This window comes from Rhinolophus sinicus, linkage group LG14 (genome assembly GCF_036562045.2).
Source record: "Rhinolophus sinicus isolate RSC01 linkage group LG14, ASM3656204v1, whole genome shotgun sequence".
NCBI classification, from domain to species: domain Eukaryota; kingdom Metazoa; phylum Chordata; class Mammalia; order Chiroptera; family Rhinolophidae; genus Rhinolophus; species Rhinolophus sinicus.
In genome coordinates, this window is record NC_133763.1 from 18,433,802 (window position 1) to 18,455,031 (window position 21,230).

General features: G+C 34.2%; 1 long non-coding RNA gene across 2 annotated transcripts in view; it reads left to right on the plus strand.

Annotated features, from left to right (window-relative positions):
* LOC141568585 (uncharacterized) overlaps nucleotides 1-21,230 on the plus strand; it is an 87,979-nt gene that overhangs the window by 49,728 nt on the left and 17,021 nt on the right. The window contains exon 1 of one of the 2 annotated variants that reach the window (XR_012491743.1): nucleotides 20,645-20,769. The exons of the other annotated variant lie outside the window; for it this stretch is intronic. This is a non-coding gene — a long non-coding RNA (uncharacterized LOC141568585). Of the gene's footprint in view, nucleotides 1-20,644; nucleotides 20,770-21,230 lie in introns of those variants that run through there. 2 annotated transcript variants of the gene reach the window in all.

The following is a 21,230-nucleotide window of genomic DNA, read 5'->3' on the forward strand; positions in this document are numbered from 1 at the left end:
CTCTAGGACTTCTAAACGTTTGTTCATTTTCATGTCCATTTAATCCTGGGCCTCTCAACTGAAACTGTTCATTCTATGGAAATATTCCCAGTGCACCTATCACTGCATCATTTGAGGGGTTAGGAGTGTATGTGGTGATGATTGCATTGTGGTTATCTGGCTATAAAACAAGGGCAGAAACTATTAACTTACCTCCTATGATTCACAGAATTTCTATCAGATAGTAACATTTAGTTCAAATAAACATGTTAGATAATAATGGCTGCACAATCCACCACAGATCTCCTGAGCCATCCCATTTCCTACTGTTTAACTAGTAAAGTAAATTTGCGATTGGTCCATGGCACAGAAAGGTGAGCTGGCACAGGCTAGACTTAGTAGTTCTAGTCCCTGTTAATCAATGTGGATAGAAAAATATTTTAATATGTAGTTTTTAAATCACAAATTGGCGATTTTATAATTTAGGATTATTGTGAAATATAAAGTAAATACATAAATGTAAATACAAGATCATTGAGCATGACAGCATATAGATTACAGCTTAGAGTCTCTTTTCCAGGTTCTCTATAAATTCCCCAGAAGAACAGTGACTGGTCTTGCTTGGCTCACATGTCCATTCCCAGCATGTAATTGAATACAGGGAGACAGGATGCTCTGATTGTCCAGCGCAGATTATACATCTACTTCCTCCACTCCCCTTCTGCCCCCAGCACATAATGGCAGTTATCACAAAGAAGGCAGTGAATATTTGCTACAACTCTCATGAAGCATAGCAAAATGGTGGCATCCTAGAACCTGAAGAGATATGGCCAGTGAGAATTTGCTTATAACAAGTATGGTCAGATTTTAAAGAAAGCGGTATCATGAGTTTGATTTGCACTTACCTCATTTTCTGGGATAGACATAGGGTGAGAATTCTATGCCCTAATGTGAGTAAAGGCCAACATTTTGGTTTGGAAGTAGAGTATACAGATTTCAGCATAGATTGTTTCAAGGAATGACATGAGAAAACCCTTATTTTTCTAGAATATACTTTGAGTAAGATGTCCTTGATTTAGGGGGAGAATTTAAATCCTGTTTTTGGGGTTGGGATCATTTAGGCAGCCAATATTTATATTTTTCTAGCATTTTAGTAGATTTGGGAGAGAGGAGATATTTTTGACTAATCTTCAACTATAATACAAAAACTTCCTTTGACCAGTTATGTCATATTATTATTGAAAGGAGAACTAATGGACAAAATATATACATTTTAGAATCTTATTTATTATACCACTGTAAATATCATTCCATACCTGAAAATACAAAGTAATTTTATCTCTAAAAGTGAGATGTGCTCCGATCTATAGCTCTCTTGTTTTTATTATTATATCTGCTTATGAAATTTCATGTTATACAATCTTAAATTTTCTCTGCACTAAGCACATCTAAGAAGCAATGATTAGAAAGAATCTACAGGTAGTGGTTTCTTTCACTATCACCTGTAATACAAATATAATTACAATATTTTATGGTATATCAGTTTTTTTCAAGCCTAATTGTTCTAATGTGTTGAACCACACAGATATTTATTGTTTGGTTTAGGTGGCAATATTATTCTCCAGAGTCAGAATCAATTTTTAATCTATGTAGTTTTCCTAAGAAAAAAATGTTATGTTCCTAACTGTGGCATAGTCGGTAAAAAACCGACTATTTTGTGTCCTGTATTTGTGGCTTTTACTTACTTTAGTATATTCAATATGCATTAAAGATGTTAATTTTATATTATGCTATTGTATTTATTGGCAAATTGATATAGATACATATAGAAATAAGCACATATATTTGTGAAATTTAATTTTCCTCTCTTTTTTTTGCCAAAAATACAACATTTCTAATACATTCACATCCATGCCATAGACTAAACTAAATATGGAGTAAATGGATTGTGTCTTCAAAGCAAAAATAAGTATTTCATAAACATAAAATTAGATAAAATTTTTCATAAATTTATGTTGCATGGAATTAGGATAAAAAATGTGGATTTGGTAATTTTAAAAAAGGTAAGATTTTCCCTTAGAAAAACTATTGATCCTTCTCATCTATAAATGTAGTAGTGAATTGAATAGTTTTCTAAAGAGTCTAATTTCAAGGGAAATTTAGCTCAGGAGATTTGATCTTTTCCATTGAACCTTTTTCAGTTCCTTTTCTGAATTCAAAGAAAAATGTTTTAGGTATCTTTCCCTGTACATTTAAGAAAGGAATTTTCATTGTAGGTAACTGCTTAGGTAAATTTATTGTACCGCCCTATGACATGTTGGACAGTAAACTATAACTTAAAAATAAAATATTTTAGTAAATTGATACTATTAATCATCACACTTAAAACTGAGTAACATTTAAAGTAACTCTCTTTTAACGAAATAATTAAAAATACAATGGAGAATAGAGATTAATAAAACAAACACTCAGGTATTTAATGTCAAGTTTGCTCCATGAATCTTATGATTTAAAATTAATAGGGCATGGTCAGATGGCTCAGTTGGTTAGAGCGCGAGCTCTGAACAGCAGGGTTACCAGTTCGATTCCCACATGGGCCAGTGAGCTATGCCCTCCACAACTAGATTGAAGGCAACAAGCTGCCACTGAGCTGATGGAGGGGTGGCTGGATGTCTCAGTTGATTAGAGCGTGAACTCTCAACAAGGTTGCCGGTTCAATTCCCTCATGGGATGGTGGGCTGCGCCCCCTTAAACTAAAATTGAAAATGGCGACTGGACTTGGAGCTGAGCTGCACCCTCCACTAGATTGAAGGACAATGACTTGGAGCTGATGGGCCTTGGAGAAGCACACTGCTCCCCAGTATTCCCCAATAAAAAAATTAATAGACTATTTTTTAGAGGAGTTTAGGTTTATAGAAAAATTAAGCAGGAAATATAGAACGTTCTCGTCTACCCTCTCCATCCCCACCCAACATTCCCTCCTTAACACCTCACATTAGTGTGGCACATTTGTTACCATTGATGAACCAGTACTGATACATTATCTAAAGTCCATAGATTACATTGGCTGCTCATTCTTTGTGTTGTACATTCTATGGATTCTGACAAATACATAAAAACATGTATCCACCATTATGGTATCACATAGAATAGTTTTAGTACCCTAAAAAATCCCCTATGCTCCACTTATTTATCCCTCTCTTCTTCCTCCAAATATCTAGCAACCATTAAACTTGTTACTGTCTCTATAGGTTTGCTTTTCTTAAATGTCATAATAGAGTTGCAGTCATACAGGTTGGCTTCATTCAGGTTGTAATCATCCAGGTTGGCTTCTTTCACTTAGTAATATACAATTAACTTTCTTCTGTGCTATTTGTGGCTTCATAGCTCACTTCTTTTTACCACTGAATAACATTCTGTCGTCTGGATGTATTACAGTTTGTTTATCCATTCACTTACTGAAGGGCATCTTGGTTGCTTCCAAGTTCTGGCAATTATGAAGAAAGCTGACATAATCATTCACATGCAAGTTTTTGTGTGGACAAAGTTTTAACCTTCTTTGGGTAAATATCAGAGAGTGCAATTGTTGGACTGTATGATAAGAGTATGTTTAATTTTATGAGAAATGACCAAACTGTCTTCTAAAGTGGCTGTGCCATTTTTTGTTCCCACCACTGATGTATGAGAGTTCCAATTTCTCCACATTCTTGACAGCATTTGGTGTTTGACAGTGTTTTGGATTTTGGTAATTCTCATAAATGTACATTAGTAGCTTCTTGTTTTAATTCCCTGATGACATATTTTGTTGATCATCTTTTCATATTCATATTTGTCACCTGTGTATCTTCTTTGTTGAGGTATCTGTTCAGACCTTTTGCTCAATCTTTAATTGGGTTTGTTTTTTCTTATTTTTGAGTTTTAAGAGTTCTTTGCATATTTTGAAGACAAATTTTTTATCAGAGATGTGTTTTGCAAACTTTTCCTCCCAGTCTGTGGCCTGCCATTTCATCTTCCTAACAGTGTCTTTTACAGAACAGAAGTTTTTAATTTTAATGAAGTCTCATTTACTTATTTTTGGTCATCGATCATGATTTTGGTGTTGTATCTAAAAAATCTCACTGCCAAATCCAAATTCACCTAGATTTACTCCTATGTTATTATCTACGAGTTGTATAGTTTTGACCCATTTTGACTTATTTTTTTGAAAGGTATCATATCTGTGTCTGGATTTATTTTTTTAATATGGATGCCCAGTTGTTTCAGGACTGTTTGTTGAAAAGACTACCCATTCTTCTTATCTACTTGCTTATTCTTTCATTTCTTCTGTACTATTGTGATGACTATAGACTAACAATAAGTTTTGAAGGTGGGTAGTATCAGTCTTCTGCCTTTGTTCTTGTTCAACATTGTGTTGGCTACTCTCTACCTTTTGCCCCTCCATATAAACTTGAGGATACAATTGTCAATAGCCACAAAACAACTTGCTGCAATTTTAATGGACAATGTATTGAATTTGTAGATCAAGTTAGAAAGACTGACATCTTGACAATATGTAGTCTTCCTATTCTTGAACATGAATCTCTCTCCATGTATTTAAATATTCTTTGATTGCTTCTATCAAAGTTTTCCTCCTGTAGAACTTACACATAATTTGTTAGATTTATACCTAAGTATTTCAGGTTTTGAGTGCTCATGTAAATGGTATTGTGTTTTTAATTTCACATTCCAATTGGTCATTGCTAGGACAGAGGAAAGCAATTGACTTTTGTGTATTGATCTTGTATTTTGCAAACTTGTTATATTTGCTTAGTAGTCCCAGTTTTTGTTTGATTCTTTGGGATTTTTCTGCAGAGAATATGAGATCTGACAATTAAGTTCACGAACTTGTTGCAACACTATTGCTAACCTTTTTCGATATCAGAGGGATTATTCATTAGGAATTTGTACCAACTGGACAAACAGTTCACCAAGTTTACTATTTGGAAGTGCTGAAAAGGCTGCATGAAAGTTAGATGACCTGAGCTTTTTGCCAACAATTCATGGCTCTTGGCACATGACAATGCACTGACTTACAAGGCACTCACTCTCTGTGAGGGAGTTTTGAGCCAGTAAACAAATAACTGTATTGGAACACCCTAAAATATAATACTTTAGTAAATTGATACTATCAATCATCACATGTAGAACTGAATAAAATTTAAAGTAACTCTCTTTTAACGAAATAATTAAAACTACAATGGAGATAGAGATTAATAAAACAAACACTCAGGTATTTAATGTCAAGTTTGCTCCATGTATCTTATGATTAAAAACAACAGACACAGCTAAAGGTACCTGTGTACTCCTCACCATTCAATGGTACTTGAACATCCAACATGAGTTTATCACTTGCAAGTACATTTTCATACTATTCCTATGTATTTATGTACCCATAAAATATATAGGATTTTCCCTAAGCTATCAATCTATACATAAATGGTACTATATCATCTTTTTCAATTTGCTTTTTTTTCTTTTGAAAAATTAATAGGGGTTGGCCGGATGGCTCAGTTGGTTAGAGCTTGAGCTCTGAACAGCAGGGTTGCCAGTTCAATTCCCACATTGGCCAGTGAGCTGCATCCTCCACAACTGGATTGAAGGCAACAAGCTGCCACTGAGCTGCCAGAGGGGTGGCTGGATGGCTCAGTTGGTTAGAGTGCGAGCTCTCAACAACAAAGTTGCCAGACCAGTGCAATTAAGTTTGAAAATGGCACCTGGACTTGGAGCTGAGTGGCGCCCTCCACAACTAGATTAAAGGACAACGACTTGGAGCTGATGGGCCCTGGAGAAACACACTGTTCCCCAATATTCCTGATCTGGCCCCCAATGACTTCTTTCTTCACCTGAAGATAAAGGAAATATTGAAAAGAAGTCATTTTCAAGACATTCAGGACATCAAGGGTAATATGACGACAGCTCTGATGGCCATTCCAGAAAAAGAGTTCCAAAATTACTTTGAAGGGTGGACTAGGCACTGGTGTCAGCTTCCCAAGGGGAGTACTTCGAAGGGGACCATAGTGATATTCAGCAATGAGGTATGTAGCACTTTTTCTAGGATGAGTTCATGAACTCAGTTGTCTGACCTGATGATATAATTGTGTTATATCATCTAAGAACACAATTTTATTTCTTCCTTCCCAATCTTTGTACCTTTTACTTTCCTTTTCTGTCTTATTGTAGTAACTAGGACTTCCAGTATGATGTTTAGTTGCAGTAATAAGAAGGAACACCCTTGCCCCTTGTTTCTTGATCATAATGGAAAAACATCTAGTTTTTAAGCATTAAGTATAATGTTAGCTATAGATTTTTGGTAGATACTTTTTTTTATAAAGTTAAAGAAATTCCCTGTTTCTAGTTTTTTGAATGAGAGTTTTCTTGTTGTTTGTTTTCACTTTTGTTTTAAATTCATGAGTGAGTATTGAATTTCATCAAACGATTTTTCTGCATCTAAAGATATGATTATATAATTTTTCTTTTTAAGCCTGCTGAGGCTATGGGCTACATTAATTACTTTTCAAATATTGAAACAGACTTGCATACCTGGAATAAATTCCACTTGCTCGTGATATATAATTATTTTTATATATTTAAAAATTCATTTTGCTAGTATTTTGTTGTGGATATTTTTTCATGAGAGATATTGATTTGTAGTTTTCTTTTCATGCAATATCTTTGCTCTTTTAGATCTTAGGGTAATCTAGGCCTCATAAAATAAGTTGGGAATTTTCACTTGTTTCTGTCTTCTGAAAGATATTGTAGAGAACTGGTATAATTTCTTCCTTAAATATTTGGTAGAATTCACCAGTGAACTCATCTGGGACTGGTGCTTGCTGTTGTGGAAGGTTGTTAATTATTGATTGAATTTCTGTAATAGATATAGACTTATTCAGATTTTATACTTCTTCTTGTGTGAATTTTGATAATTTGTGTCTTTCAAAGTATTGCTTCTTACTATTTTTTTCTGTTTACTGTTAGTGTTTGACAAATGTATGCTAAAATATCTTAAATGATAGAGGATTTGCCAATTCCTCTCTATAATTGTTTTTATTTTCTATACTTCAAGGCTATGTTGTGAAGTTTATAAAATTCTTATTTGTATTTTTGATACTTTTTTTTGTTATTTTTCGACCTCTTGTTATTTTTTGCCTCAATTTCTATATTATCTGAAATTTACATTACTAAACTGGCTTTGTTTTAATCAGTTTTTGCCTGATTTATCTTTTAAAATTTTTTGTGTGTGTTATGTTTCACATAATTTTAGATTAAAAAATTCTTATTTGACAGTCTTTGCATTTTTATAGGTAAGTTTAAATATTAGATTTATTAGGATTGCTATTATATTTTGAAACATTTCTATAATACCTTCTTAAGTTATCTCTTCATTTTTCTATTTTTCTTGCCTTGTGTTCAGTGTATTTTTAGCCTATGCTTATTTGGGAGCTAAAGTTTGGTCTATATTGTTCAATTATAAATTTTTATAATAAAATCTGTATTTATAAAGTGCACAACAAAGATATTAACATAATCACCCAATGTACATCAACCTATTCTCTTCCCATCTTTTTAGGGGTTTTTTTTGGCACATAATTTTAACATTACCATTTTCTCATAATACAAAAATAGTTTTCCATTTATCACTTAAATAATTTCATAAAAACTATCAAATTTTGTGCTCTTTTTAAAAACTTTACTTTAAATGTTTACTTATTTATGAAATAATTCACATAACTGAAATTCACTCTTTTAAAGTATGAAACTCAGTGGCTTTTTAGTATACTTACAAAGGTGTAACCATCACCACTATCTAATTACATAACATAACGTTTCATCACCCTCAAAAGTAACTTTACATCTACTAGTTGTCTTTATTTTCTGTACCTCCAGTTCATGGCAACAATTAATTTGATTTCTGTTTCTATGGAGTATTCTGGATATTTCATATGAATTAAATTACACAATATGTGGCCTTTTGTATCTTTTTACACTTAGGATGATATTCTCAAAGTGTATACATGTTGCAGCATGTATCAGTACTTCACTCATTTTTATGGAAAAACAACATCCCATTGTATACATATACACACTTCATTTATCTGATTTGGATTGTTTACATTTTTGGGCTCTTATACATAATGTTGCTATGAACATTTGTGTATAAAAATTTTCTATGAAGATATGTTTTCAACTTCCTAGATATATACTTGTAAATTAAATTCCTGAGCCATACAGTAATTTTACGTTTTACTATTTTTTGAGCAACTGCCAAACTGATTTCTAAAATCCCTGCACTATTTTATTCCCACTAGGAAGATATGAGGGTTTAAAATTCCAGGAGTGGCTGATTAGTTAGCTCAGTTGGTTAGAGTGTGGTGCTGGTAGAACCAAGTTTGCTGGTTCGATCCCCACATGGGCCACTGTGAGCTGCGCCCTCCTAAAAAAAAAAAAAAAGAATTCTCTGCATCCTCAGCAATAATTGCTTAGTGGTTGTTAAATAATACCACATTTTAGGTTTGATTTGTATTTCTCCAATGATTAATAACATTGAATATCTCTTCATGTGCTTGTTGGCTCTTGTATATTACTTCTGGGGAAATATTTATTTAAATACTTGCTGATTTTTAATTGAATTATTTTCTTTTTATTGTTGAGTTGTAAGAATTCTTTATATATTGTTGATACAAGTTCCCTATTACATGTATGATTTTCAACTATTTCTCCCATTATGTTGGTTGTCTTTCATGATAATCTACTTTGAAGCATGATTTGAAATATTTTACAAACTATAATTTTTCTATGTTTTTTCTTTTGTTGCTTCTGGTATTTATATCATATCTAAGAAACCATGATCGTGGTCATGAATACTTTTGCTTATATTTTCTTCTAAGAATTTTTTAGTTTTATCTCTTACATTTAGTTCTTTGATCCATTCTGAGTTAATTTTTTGTATATGGTCTGAGGTACTGGTTCAATTTCATTCTTTCGCATGTTAATATCTAATTTTCCTGGGACCATTCAATGAAATGACTTCTTTCTCCATTAAGTTGTCTTGACACCCTTGTAAAAATTAATTGACAATAAATGTAAGGATTTATTTCTGGATTCTCAATTCTAATCCATTTTGATTTAAATATCTATCCTTATACCAGCACCACTGTCTTAACTGAGATCCATCTTCATTACGGTAGTAATGTAGCAGTGTAAGTTCTCCCAAAATATTCTTTTTGTCTTTTTTTTAACAAGATTATTTTGGCTATTCTGGGTTCCTTGTATTCATGTTTAAATTAGAGAATCAGTTTGTGAACTTCTGCACCAAAACAAATTGGTATTTTGATAAGGATTGTCTTGAATTTGTAGATCAGTTGGGGGGAATAATTTCAATTTATCAATATTAGGTCTTTCAACCCATGAACGTGGGAGGTCTTTGAGTTTATTTAGGTCTTCTTTATTATCTTTCCATAATGTTTTGTATTTTTCAGTATATAAGTCTTGTCCTTCTTTTGTTAAATTTATTCTTAACTATTTTGTTCTGGGTACAATTTTAAATGAAATTATTTTATTAACTTGTGTCAGATTCTTCTTCTCTAATGTACAGGAATGCAACATGTTTTGTATATCGATCCTGTACTACAATTTAAATGGATAATTTCTGTATTGAATACTAACTTTAAAACATCATTAATAAAAGTTTATTGTAACCTGGAACAAGTCTAAATGCTCATACTCAATGCCAGTAGTTTCAGAGTAAGCGGTGTGATTATCTCCTAAGAAGACCATATCATGCTCTAAAAAGAACATGGTACTCTTTATGAGCGTCGTTTGTAAAAGCAGAATTATTGGTTCAAATCCTCTGAAAACATCCATGAAACAGCCAGATAGCTGTTTCTTTGCCTGAGCCAACATATTTTTCCTAATATGAGGTGTCCACCTGTTCATCCAATCAAATAAATTGTCTGGCTGAACATCCTAAGGTGCTTTAAAATTTGGTAAATAGTACTAATCACTTCCATTTCAGTATTGATATTAAAGGCCCTATTCATGCCAAAAGAAAAAAAAAATGGAATGCAGTTGTTCTGTGCTTTCCTTTAGAATTTGTATGTGGAAGTCTGCTTGCATAATGAGAAATATGCCTGTATTTTCTGTTTATTTGTATTTAAAAGGTTTAGAGCAGGCATGCATAAAGACATACTCAGTGACATGGGAACTTAACAGGTATATCTCTTTTGGCTCAGAGAAGGGGTGGCATGGAAGAGGGCTATGGTGTGATCAGAAGTGGATGGTTTCCATTTTTATAAGAATGTTGAACACATCTGAGCATACCTTGAAAATTTCATTGATTGATGCTAAATGCATCTTTGTAAGAATTTGAGTAATACTCTTAAATTATCACTAAGTCTTAAGTACCTGAGGAAGCAAAGAGTTTCTAGATATGAATAGTATATTTTAAATTTCAATACTAAAATATTCAACACTATATCCATATTGATCCACTATAACAGTAGGAAAACATCCCATGTTGAGAGAGATTTTTGTTTCAAAATGGGCTTAATCTTTTAAAAATCATACCTCAACCTTTGTTCTGCACAGGCACCTTCTAATTTGTACTATTCCTTGGTTGAAGTAAATATTCATTTTAATACTCTAGATTCAACTACAACTGTCATGTCATTTAATATGTGTAAACATTGGTCCTTTTTGTGTTCTCTATGAAAGAGCATGATTTCCGATAAACATAGCTATCTGTCAAAAACCAAGTTTCTATTTCTTTGAATTTTGTTTATTTATAGTCAAGAAGTATTTATTCAAGAATTATTCATTTAAATTTACTTTGAGAAGCACAGGCCACATTTTAATATGATTTTACTAGAACGAAGACTCAATTACAATAAGAATGAATGAAAAATTTTTTCCTAATTATTCTTGCTTTTTATGTATGGGAACCCCACATACCCTTTGCCCTTTGGACCTGGGAGCAGGAGTAGTGGCCCAAGTTCACCTGACTTATGAATTTTTCTTTGTGTAAGTATCCAAGCTTTTCATCTTAGATGGGAGAAAGAAATCAATTCTATGAAAAAAAGTTTTGACAAAACTTGCCAGAGATATTTTTGAGGACTTGGGGAGGAAGTAGAAACTTCATCTTTTCTTCAACTGTACACATGAATATAACTTTATTTTTCTCTTCGTCTACAGTCTCATTCTACTCTCCCTTTCTGCCTTGTGCCCCCCACCCCACCCCACCCATCCCCCACACACCCCACCCATCCCCCACACACATCCTCCCCTGGCTATGTAATGCAAGTATTCAAGCAAATTGCATAACACATTTTAAACTCACTTGTCTTCAATTTTCTAGCACACAGAGCTCACCTTATCCTTAAATGTCTAGACAAACTACTCAAGGTTTCATTGCATCCACCGAGGGAAGACCGTCATATTTCTAAACACTTTGAGGGTGATTTATGCCCTGCCATCACCTTTTACAATCAATTTTTACTCCTCATTCAGTTATCAAACCCACTTGCTGTCTCACCTCCTGCAGCTGTTTTCCTGACTCTACCCCACATTGTTTCAAGGGTGGACACTCACATTTCTCTTCATTCCCCAAAGTACCACTGATAGAAAGTTATTTGGATAACAGGTTTTTACTACACATATGAAAATAACTAAAGATTATTCTAGAACAGAAGACCAAACAAATTCCAGTTGAATATTTGACATAACTTTTCCTGACAACTCATTCCACAAGTAAACTTTTATTAAAACTTTCACACCCAATCTTTCATTGTAACTGAGGCTGACTTCCATACTCTGGCATTTTTCTCATCTCCCAGGTTCAAGAAAATGCAAAAATTCCTGTTATATTATTTTATTCTCTTCATCAGTATAATTACTGATCTAACCTAACCAGGGACTTCACTAAACACTTTTAAAGTCTCACAAGATGTTGCTGTATGACAGTTGTCTATCCTGAGTCTACACAGCTCTAGTAACACAAACAAATAGAAGTAATTTGAAATTAGATATTTTTTTACACTTCCCCAGTAAAAGTTTTAGACAGTGGTGAAGGTCAAATGAGTACTTTCTTTCATATCAATAGTCTAAGTAAATGGGAACAATTTTTAAAAAGTAATATTTTCTACCTGTCTATAGCAGACCCCAGCAGTTTGGGTTATTTACCATCAGTTTTCATGATTTCTTTTTTCCCCAACAGTCTAGCCCTGGGAAATTGTTGTCTTAGGTAGTTTATATACATCATAACATTTGTGAGAATGAAGACTTCTTTTTCACCTCAAAACTTTTCTATACTTGCACATGAAAGTATTTGTGTTTCCATGTCGGGGGGAAAATATTTTCCTTTAACCTTCTGGGTTCTTTAAGCTGGTCTAACAATTAAGTAGACATGAGACAGATTAACAAGTGTAAATAACCATATTTAATTATATACATATGTATGGGAACCCCACACATACACGGGAGTGTCAGAGGCTGCACGTACATGTGAGATTCAGAAAAAGAAAGTTAAAATGAGGTATATATGACATTCTGAGCTAAGGATGAGGTAAGGTACCTGGGGCTTCAGAGGGGAGGAAGGTCATTCACAGGACAATAAGAAGAGCAGATATTCACCAAAAGAAGTTTCCCTGCCCTATATAAAAAGTTATTTCTGGTAAGAACTCATTATGGGCAAGTCCCCAAATTTAAATGCTTTAAGACAGAGGCAAAAGTTTGTCATGGGTCTGCAGAGTCTCAATTGCCTTCAGTTCAAAATAATCCACGGGCCAAAGTAGCACATCATGAAGACACCTGTTCTGAACCCATTCACCAGTATTGACTCTTAAAAATATATAAAACCTGAAAGATACTATTAATTCAGTGGCATTGTACATAAAGTTGATTCTGTTAACCACGTATCTCCATAAAATGTACTTGGATGTCTATCGTTTATTCGGCTACAGAGCCATATATAGTTCGTGTTCAGATTTGTAGACTCCTTATGATAATTTTGATGTCTCCAGTTTTAGGTTCACAGGAGAGAAAATTAATTCTGATTCACTTGTGTATCTCCCTTGCACATGGAAATACTAAGAGATGAGTAACTCAAATGGGTGATTAAAACTTGGGTTTATACTTGTGTATCTGCTTAAGCTGGGGAAAAAAAAAGGAAAAAGGGCCTTGGGCTTTTGGGAGAGGGTCAAGTTATTGGAAGGTGACCAGAAAACATACGGTAAACAAAGGTTGTTTAGTAAAGTTTCTTATGAGGGTTTAAATAGGTGCCTTCTCCCCTGGTAAGACTTCTCCTCTTCCTGGTAGGGGAGATGGAGACATCTATACAAATGGAAATTTCTTTTACAAAAAGAAGACCTGTGCCCTGTTTTTCCAGCGTTCCTGCCGCTCAATGGTCTTCAGGTTAAAAATAATTTAATGCCAAAGAGACATATTTTGGGGCGGTAACTTTCAACTCTATATCTTTTCTTCCTTTACTTTTACACAAGGAAACATGATCATTTTAATATTGATCTTTGGGCATAATGCCTTAACCCAAAATTAAATTTCCAGGGACTGAGATGATATTTTCAGGTGGTATGGGCCTTATGGTGCTGCTCAAAAGATAGTAATAGGGAGGATAATGCATGTGTAACTCTTAGGTTGTTTATACCAACTTTGTATTATGCAGACTGTCAGCCTCCTGGAGGGGAGTTGTCATGTCCTTTCAACCTCCTTTATATGACACGTAGCAGAGCCCTGTGAACAAGGGTATTAAAGGAAGATTTTAATGATGCATTTTTGCCAGTTGGAAGTCTTTTGTTTTAAAATTTAGACACCTTATTTTTAGAGTGAATTGGCAAAGTAATAATAATTACCTCATCCACCAACATATGGCAAAATTGTATAGTTTATTATGTATGTCATAAGGGGTGTGTAATTTCATACCAATGTGTATAAATATAGAAATTTTCCTCTAGGATGATTAAATATGTAAAGAAAGAAAATTTAAACACATGGAAAAGTAAAGTAATACATCATCTTTATTGACTTTTTGTGAGATATAATTTTTTTCATTATGTAAAGACTTCCTAACTTTTTCTAACCATTTTTATTAAAAATATAGCTAACATACAGTATTATATTAATTTCAGGTATACACAATAGTTATTCAACATTTGTATACCTAAAGAAATGATCACCATGATAAGTCCAGCAACCATCTGACACCGTACCGTGCTATCACAATATTATTGACTATGTTCCCCATGCTGTACATTATATACCCATGACTTATTTGTTTATACTTGGAAATTTGAATGTCGTATTCCCCTTCACCTTCCCCCCTTTTTTAATTTGTCAATTACAGTTGACATTCACTGTTATTTTATATTAATTTCATGTGTACAGTATAGTGGTTAGACATTTGTATAATTTAAGAAGTGATTCCCCCAACTAGTCTAGTACCCACCTAGAAGTATAAATAGTTATTACCATGTTGTTGACTATATTCCCTATACTTTACATCTGCATGACTATTTTGTATCTACCAATTTGTACTTCTTAATCCTTTAACTTTTTTTTACCCAGTCCCCCAACTGCCTTCCCATCTATCACCCTGATAAATCTCGTACCCATCTTATACCATACGTAGTTATTACAATATTATTGACTATATTCCTCATGCTATACTCTACATCCCTATGACTGCTTTGTAACAACCAATTTGAACTTCTTAATACCTTCTCCCTTTTAACCCATTGCCCAAACCCCCTCCCATCGGGCAAACATTAAAATGTTCTCTGTATCTATGAGTTTGTTTCTGTTTTGTTTATTTATTTTGTTCTTTAGTTTCCACATGTAAGTGAAATTACATTGAATCTGTCTTTCTGTCTGACATGTTTCTCTCAGCACAATACCCTCAAGGTCCATTCATGCCACTGCATCTAGGAAGGACCCATTTCCTTCCACAGCAGAGCAATGTATGTATGTACCCCCTCCTCTTTATCCATTCATTCATCAATGGACATGCAGGCTGCCTCCATATCTTGACCATTGTAAACAATGCTTCAATGAACATATGGATTCCCACATCCCCTCAAAGTGGCGTTTTGGGTTTCTTTGGATAAATATCCAGGAGTGAGGCTACTTTTTCTCTTGGTTCTTTCTCTCTTGTTATAGCCTTTATTTTAAAGTCTATTTTGTCTGGTATAAGTATTGCTACCCCAGATTTTTTTATTTCCATTTTTATAAAATATCTTTTTCCATCCCTTTACTTTCAGTCTGTGTGTTTTTTGATCTGAAGTGCGTCTCTTATAGGCAGCATAGGTAAGGGTCTTGTTTTCTTATCCATTCAGCCAGCCTATCTTTTGATTGGAGCGTTTAATCCATTTACATTGAAAGTAATTGTTAATAGATATACAGTTATTGCCATTTTATTATTCATACTTTATATCTTTTTTTTTTTTTTTTTTTTCATTTTAAAGAAGTCTCAGTAAGATTTCTTGTAATACTAGTTTGGTGGTGATGAACTCCTATAGCTTTTACTTGTCTGGGAAGCTCTTTAACAGTCCTATTTTAAATGATAACCTTGCTGGGTAGAGTACTCTCTTGGTTGTAGATTGTTTCTTTTCATCACTTTGAACATTCGTGCCAATCTCTTCTGGCCTGCAAAGTTTCTGTTGAGAAATCAGCTGCCAATCTTATGGGAGCTCCCTTGCAGGTAACTAATTGCTTTTCTCTTGCTGCTTTTAGGATTCTCTCTCTGTCTTTAACCTTTGCCATTTTAATTATAATGTTTGGGATTGTTTGGGACTCTCTGCATTTCCTGGGTTTGTATGTCTTTTTCCTTCACCAGGTTAGGAAGATTTTCAGTCATTATTTCTTCAAATAGGTTCTCAATCTCTTGTGCTTACTCTTCTCCTTCTGGTACCCCTATAATGTGAATGTCGTTATGCTTGATGTTGTCCCAGAGGCCTCTTAAACTATCCTCATTTTTAAATTTTTAATTCTTTTTTCTTTTTGCTGTTCCTATTGGACATTTTCTGCTACCTTATTTTCCAAATCACTGATTCAAGCCTCTGCTTCGTGTAGTCTGCTTGTGATTCCTTCTAGTGCTTTATCATTTCAGTTATTGTATCTTTCACTTCTGACTGGTTCTTTTTTATGGTTTCTATGTCCCTTTTTATGCTTGCTGTCCCTTTGTTGAAGTTCTCACTAAGTTCCTTGAGTATCCTTATAAACAACTGTTTTGAACTCTGTGTTTCCTGCAGCCTCCCTCCCACCCAGATAGTCAGAATCCCCATTGTTTTTCACAGCCCGATGTGGAGGCTCCTCTTCCTGGCACTGGTGTGGGGCTGAGGTCCCTTGCTCCTCCGTGGGCAACTTTGTGGCTGAGATATTCCTCCCGATTCTCAACTGTCACATGGAGGTTTGGGGTCAGCCTGTTTCTCATCTCCGCCCCTTCTACCAGTCTCCACCTGGCTTCTTCTTTATATCTCAGTTATAAAACTTCTGTTCAGCTAGTGTTCGGATGGTTCTCCAGTTTGTTCTATAATTTAGTTGTAATTTTAATGCAGTCACAAGAGAAGGCAAGCTTAGCGTTCATCTATTCCACCATCTTGGATCTCCCTATCCTGACTTCTAGGTCTTCGTAAACTTAATATGTGGTGTATCTGAGGCTGCAGCAATCTAGCACATAACTATTTTCTGCATGTTGCAATCATATTTTAGTACCACCCTTGCTGTGAGTTGTTAGAAATATTTAACTGGGCAAGTCTAAAAGGGTTTAATCTAGTTACTAAGTTAGCATGAGTTAAGATCAGTGATTGCATTATACATACCGTGCTTCCCCGAAAATAAGACCAGGTCTTATATTAATTTTTGCTCCAAAAGACACATTAGGATTTATGTTCAGGGGATGTCATGCTGAAAAATCATGCTAGGACTTATTTTCCAGTTAGGTCTTATTTTCAGGGAAAACGGTAGAAAGAAGTTGTCCCATTTACAGAAATATGAAAGAATTAATCTTTGAATCCTCACAGCAATCGAATCATGCTATTGAGAATAAATCTCAGACATATAAAATTTTTATAGACTGTAATTAAAACCTCTATTTCAGCAATTAAAACTATTTGTTTCATAGCCATGGACTTCACTTTGTATGTTTTATGCTGTTCTGAGCATCTTAAAACTTTCTGAACACCAATCTTTTGATCTATAAAAATGATAGCGATTTTAAAATACGACAAAGAAAAAGTAGGGCATTTTAGAATTGTAGTCTTCTAAATGTCTCTTTTTGTTAAAGTAACTGGATGTTTTAGAAAGCAAAATGTTTTAGAAACCCTTTGTATGGGTTTCTGGGTATCTATATGTTCTCTATGTCTTAGCTCTAAAAGAAAAAGAAAAATCAATGATATATAATAATAACTTGAAAAGGATTCAAGAAAAAATTGACTTAGATTTAGCATTTTCTAACTTCTGCAAAAGAAAGAAAATCAAGTCTCCATAATTTTGTATGTGAATAAATAGGACAGAGATATCAATTCAGCTAATATATTTTGATCATAATCTTCACACAAAAAAATAAGTTTTACATTGTATCTATGTCCTGGCAAATAATTCTTTCAAACTCATTCCTCTGTAAGAGTTCCAGAGAGTTCATCTAAAAGGCTATGTATATGTGATACTTTGGGGATATATAAATAGTCTTCCAAAGCAACCAAAAGAAGTCAAATATTTAGATGAACATTTGGAAATCATGAAATATTATTTCTTTAAAATTAATAATCAAATTTCAATAACTCAGCATTAAACAGAGCTTGTAGTGCTTTGTATGTAACTTACTAAGTCCCACAAACCTAGAAAGACACAATTTATTATTGTCTCCTGACAAAGAACCTCAGTCATTAATGACTGAGACCCTTTGTGTGTAGCAGTAAAATTTTAAAGGTGACATAACTTGGCAAATATAAAGCAGACACATTATGAACCATTTCTTCTACAAAGTCACAGGAAATTGAAAAGAAAAAAAAATCGTATACAAGATAGACCTATCTTTGATAGCAGTGGCCTCATAGGACAGTGAAAACATAAATAAATCTGAGACAGAGAAAAGGAGAGGCAGAAGCTGGGAAGGAACAGGGAGAAAGGAAAAAGAAGTTGGTATCTTCTCTGTGGAGAGTTATTGAGGGCTTACACTAGGGTAACCATCATGCTGGGTGCCAGCACAACCATAAATAAGGCATGCTTCCTGCTTTCAAGAAACTTGCAGACCAGTAATACAGGCCAACATGTGAACAAATAGTTACAAGGCAATGGAAATAAATGCTACAACATTATACACAACATACTATGGAAACAGGGAAGAAAGCAACTTGTAATTGACATCCAGCTTAGCATAAAGTCACAGGAGAGGATTCTAGCAAAGACATGCAGGGTTCTTTCTATTTTTGGTTCTCTATTTATCTTTCTTTTAAAACTATTTCTATAGTAGGGAAAGAAAAAGACGAGAGAGATGATTTTATCCTCACAGTGAAGAATGGGATAATTCCACCAAAACGTTAATAACAATTTTTTCTTTCTGAAACGATTGACTTCTCCCCAGAAGATATATTTTTATTTACTCAGCTCATCCTGAAGTAATTCTAGAAGGAAGCAAGATAATTCTTCAAAATGAAATAACGTATCAACAAGAAGAAATATTGACACTCATTAGAGGCAAGAAATTATCGTTTCGTCCTTTTCTAGATGGCAGTTGGTATCCCAGACATTTGATATATGTTGTCTCATTTAAATATTGTAACAGAGACTTCCCCTCAAATTAGTCGGTGAATAGTGTGCTCCTCCCATTGTCTGTCAGCAGGAAGCCTCAGAAAACCTCTCCTTTTTTGAAAAGGCTGGACACATGACTGAGAGGAGTGAAAACGCAAGTGTCACATTTGAGTCTCGATGCCAAAGTGATTTTGACTATGTCAGCTCTTGAGGGGCTGGGAGGGTGGTCAAGCGTTAATCTATTCATGAAGAATGCTCAAATGCTATATGCTGGAGAAGTTCTAAGTTACCCCGTTCCATGCAAGTTTCTAATTCTTAGGTCAGTCATGATTTCTCATTTCAAACTGTTTTTCCTTTGGAGAAAAGCTGGGTGCAATCCTTGTAAGAAGGTTGTTTGGAAGTTTGTTGTTTCATTGTCCTTCCTACCTTTCATTGTCTACCTTGGGCCCCTCAGAACCAATCACTGTGGCACAAATACTGCATAGGCAATGCTGTATACTTCCCATTGCAAACATAATATTAGTGTGTCCATTATTGGTGAGATTAAATCCGATCTCTTGTTTAAGATGATGAATACCAGATCTTCCCATTGTAATGATACATTTTTCTTTTTGTAATAAATAAGTAGTCTGTGGAGGGTTACACTGAAATAGTGTGCATATTCTGGTCCCAACAATCTTTACCCTGTGGTTTTAACATTTGTCAATAACCTTTTCCTAAACCATTTATACTGCGTGTTGCAAACTGGTGCTCCATCAATCCTATCATTACTTCTATGTTTATTATCTGACATTCTCTGGTATAGAAAAGATTTATCATCTCTCTCACCACTCAAATACACATTCTATAAATATCACTATAACCTCATGGATTCATTTTTATTCAATATGTTTCAGTACATCACTATGATTATTTTGCTTCTCATATTGTTCACGATTTGACCAGTGGGAGTTCGGACAAACCATCTCCTATGTCCTTTTGACCTGTTCCCATTAATCTTGGAATACTTTCTATTCTACTTCACTTTGCATTTGTTCCACCTCAGCCCTGGTATCAGCCATTTCTCTAAGAAAACTTGAACCTTTTAATACTGTAAATTTGGTTATTGATTTCATAATATTAAACCATCTTTGCATTTCTGGAATACCGTGTTTCCCCCAAAATAAGACCTAGCCAGACAATCAGCTCGAATGTGTCTTTTGGAGCGAAAATTAATATAAGACCTGGTCTTATTTTATTATAATGTAAGACAGAGTCTTATGTAATATAACATAGTATAAGACCGGGTCTTACATTAATTTTTGCTCCAAAAGAAGCATTAGAGCTGATTATCCGACTAGGTCTTATTTTTGGGGAAACAAGGTAAATCGCACAGGGTTATTTTTCAATCTGCTCTTTGTTAATATTTTATATAGGATTTTTACTTTAACATTCATGAATAAAATTGGTGTATAATTATCCCTTTTGTGCTATATGAGGTCTGACAATTAAGTTCGCGAACTTGTTGCACTGATGTTGTTAAGCCTTTTTTTTTATATCAGAGGGATTATTCATTATGAATTTGTACCAACTGGAGAAACAGTTAATCAAGTTTACTATTTGGAAATGCTGAAAAGTCTGCCTGAAAACGATAAAAACAACCTGAACTTTTCACCAACAATTCATTCCTCTTGCATCGTGACAATGTGCCAGCTCACATGGCACTGTCTGTGAGGGAGCTTTTAGCCAGTAAACAAATAACTGTATTGGAACACCCTCCCTACTCACCTGATCTGGCTCCCAATGGCTTCTTTCTTTACCAGAAGATAAAGGAAATATTGAAAGGAAGACATTGGGATGACATTGAGGACATCAAGGGTAATAGGATGACAGCTCTGATGGCCATTCCAGAAAAATAGTTCCAAAATTGCTTTGAAGGGTGGACTAGGCACTGGCATTGGTGCATAGCTTCCCAAGGGGAGTACTTCGAAGGTGACTGTAGTGATATTCAGCAATGAGGTATGTAGCACTTTTTCTAGGATGAATCTGCAAACTTAATTCTCAGACCTCGTATTTATCAGCTTTTAAAAATCAGTGTTATATCAATACTTGCTCATGTAAAGAATTTGAAAGCCTCCCCTCTTATTCCTATGATCTGGAACAATTTAAATATCATTGTTATCTGTTCTATGGAGGATTATTAGAATTCTCCTATACAACCACCTGGGCCTTGTTTTTGTTTTGTTTGGTTTTGTTTTTATTGGGGGAAGGGTATTAAGTATTTCTTTGGTAATTTTCTTTATTTCTTCTGTCAACATTGGTCTGTTTAATTGTTCTGTCTTTAATGAGGTCAATTTTAGTAAACTTTACTTTTCTAAGACATTATTTCTACCAGGTTCTGAAATTTATTTGCATAATATTGTCCAAGGCCAACTTCTATGAAATTTTAGTATCTGTTTTTCAATTATTATTTCTCATTT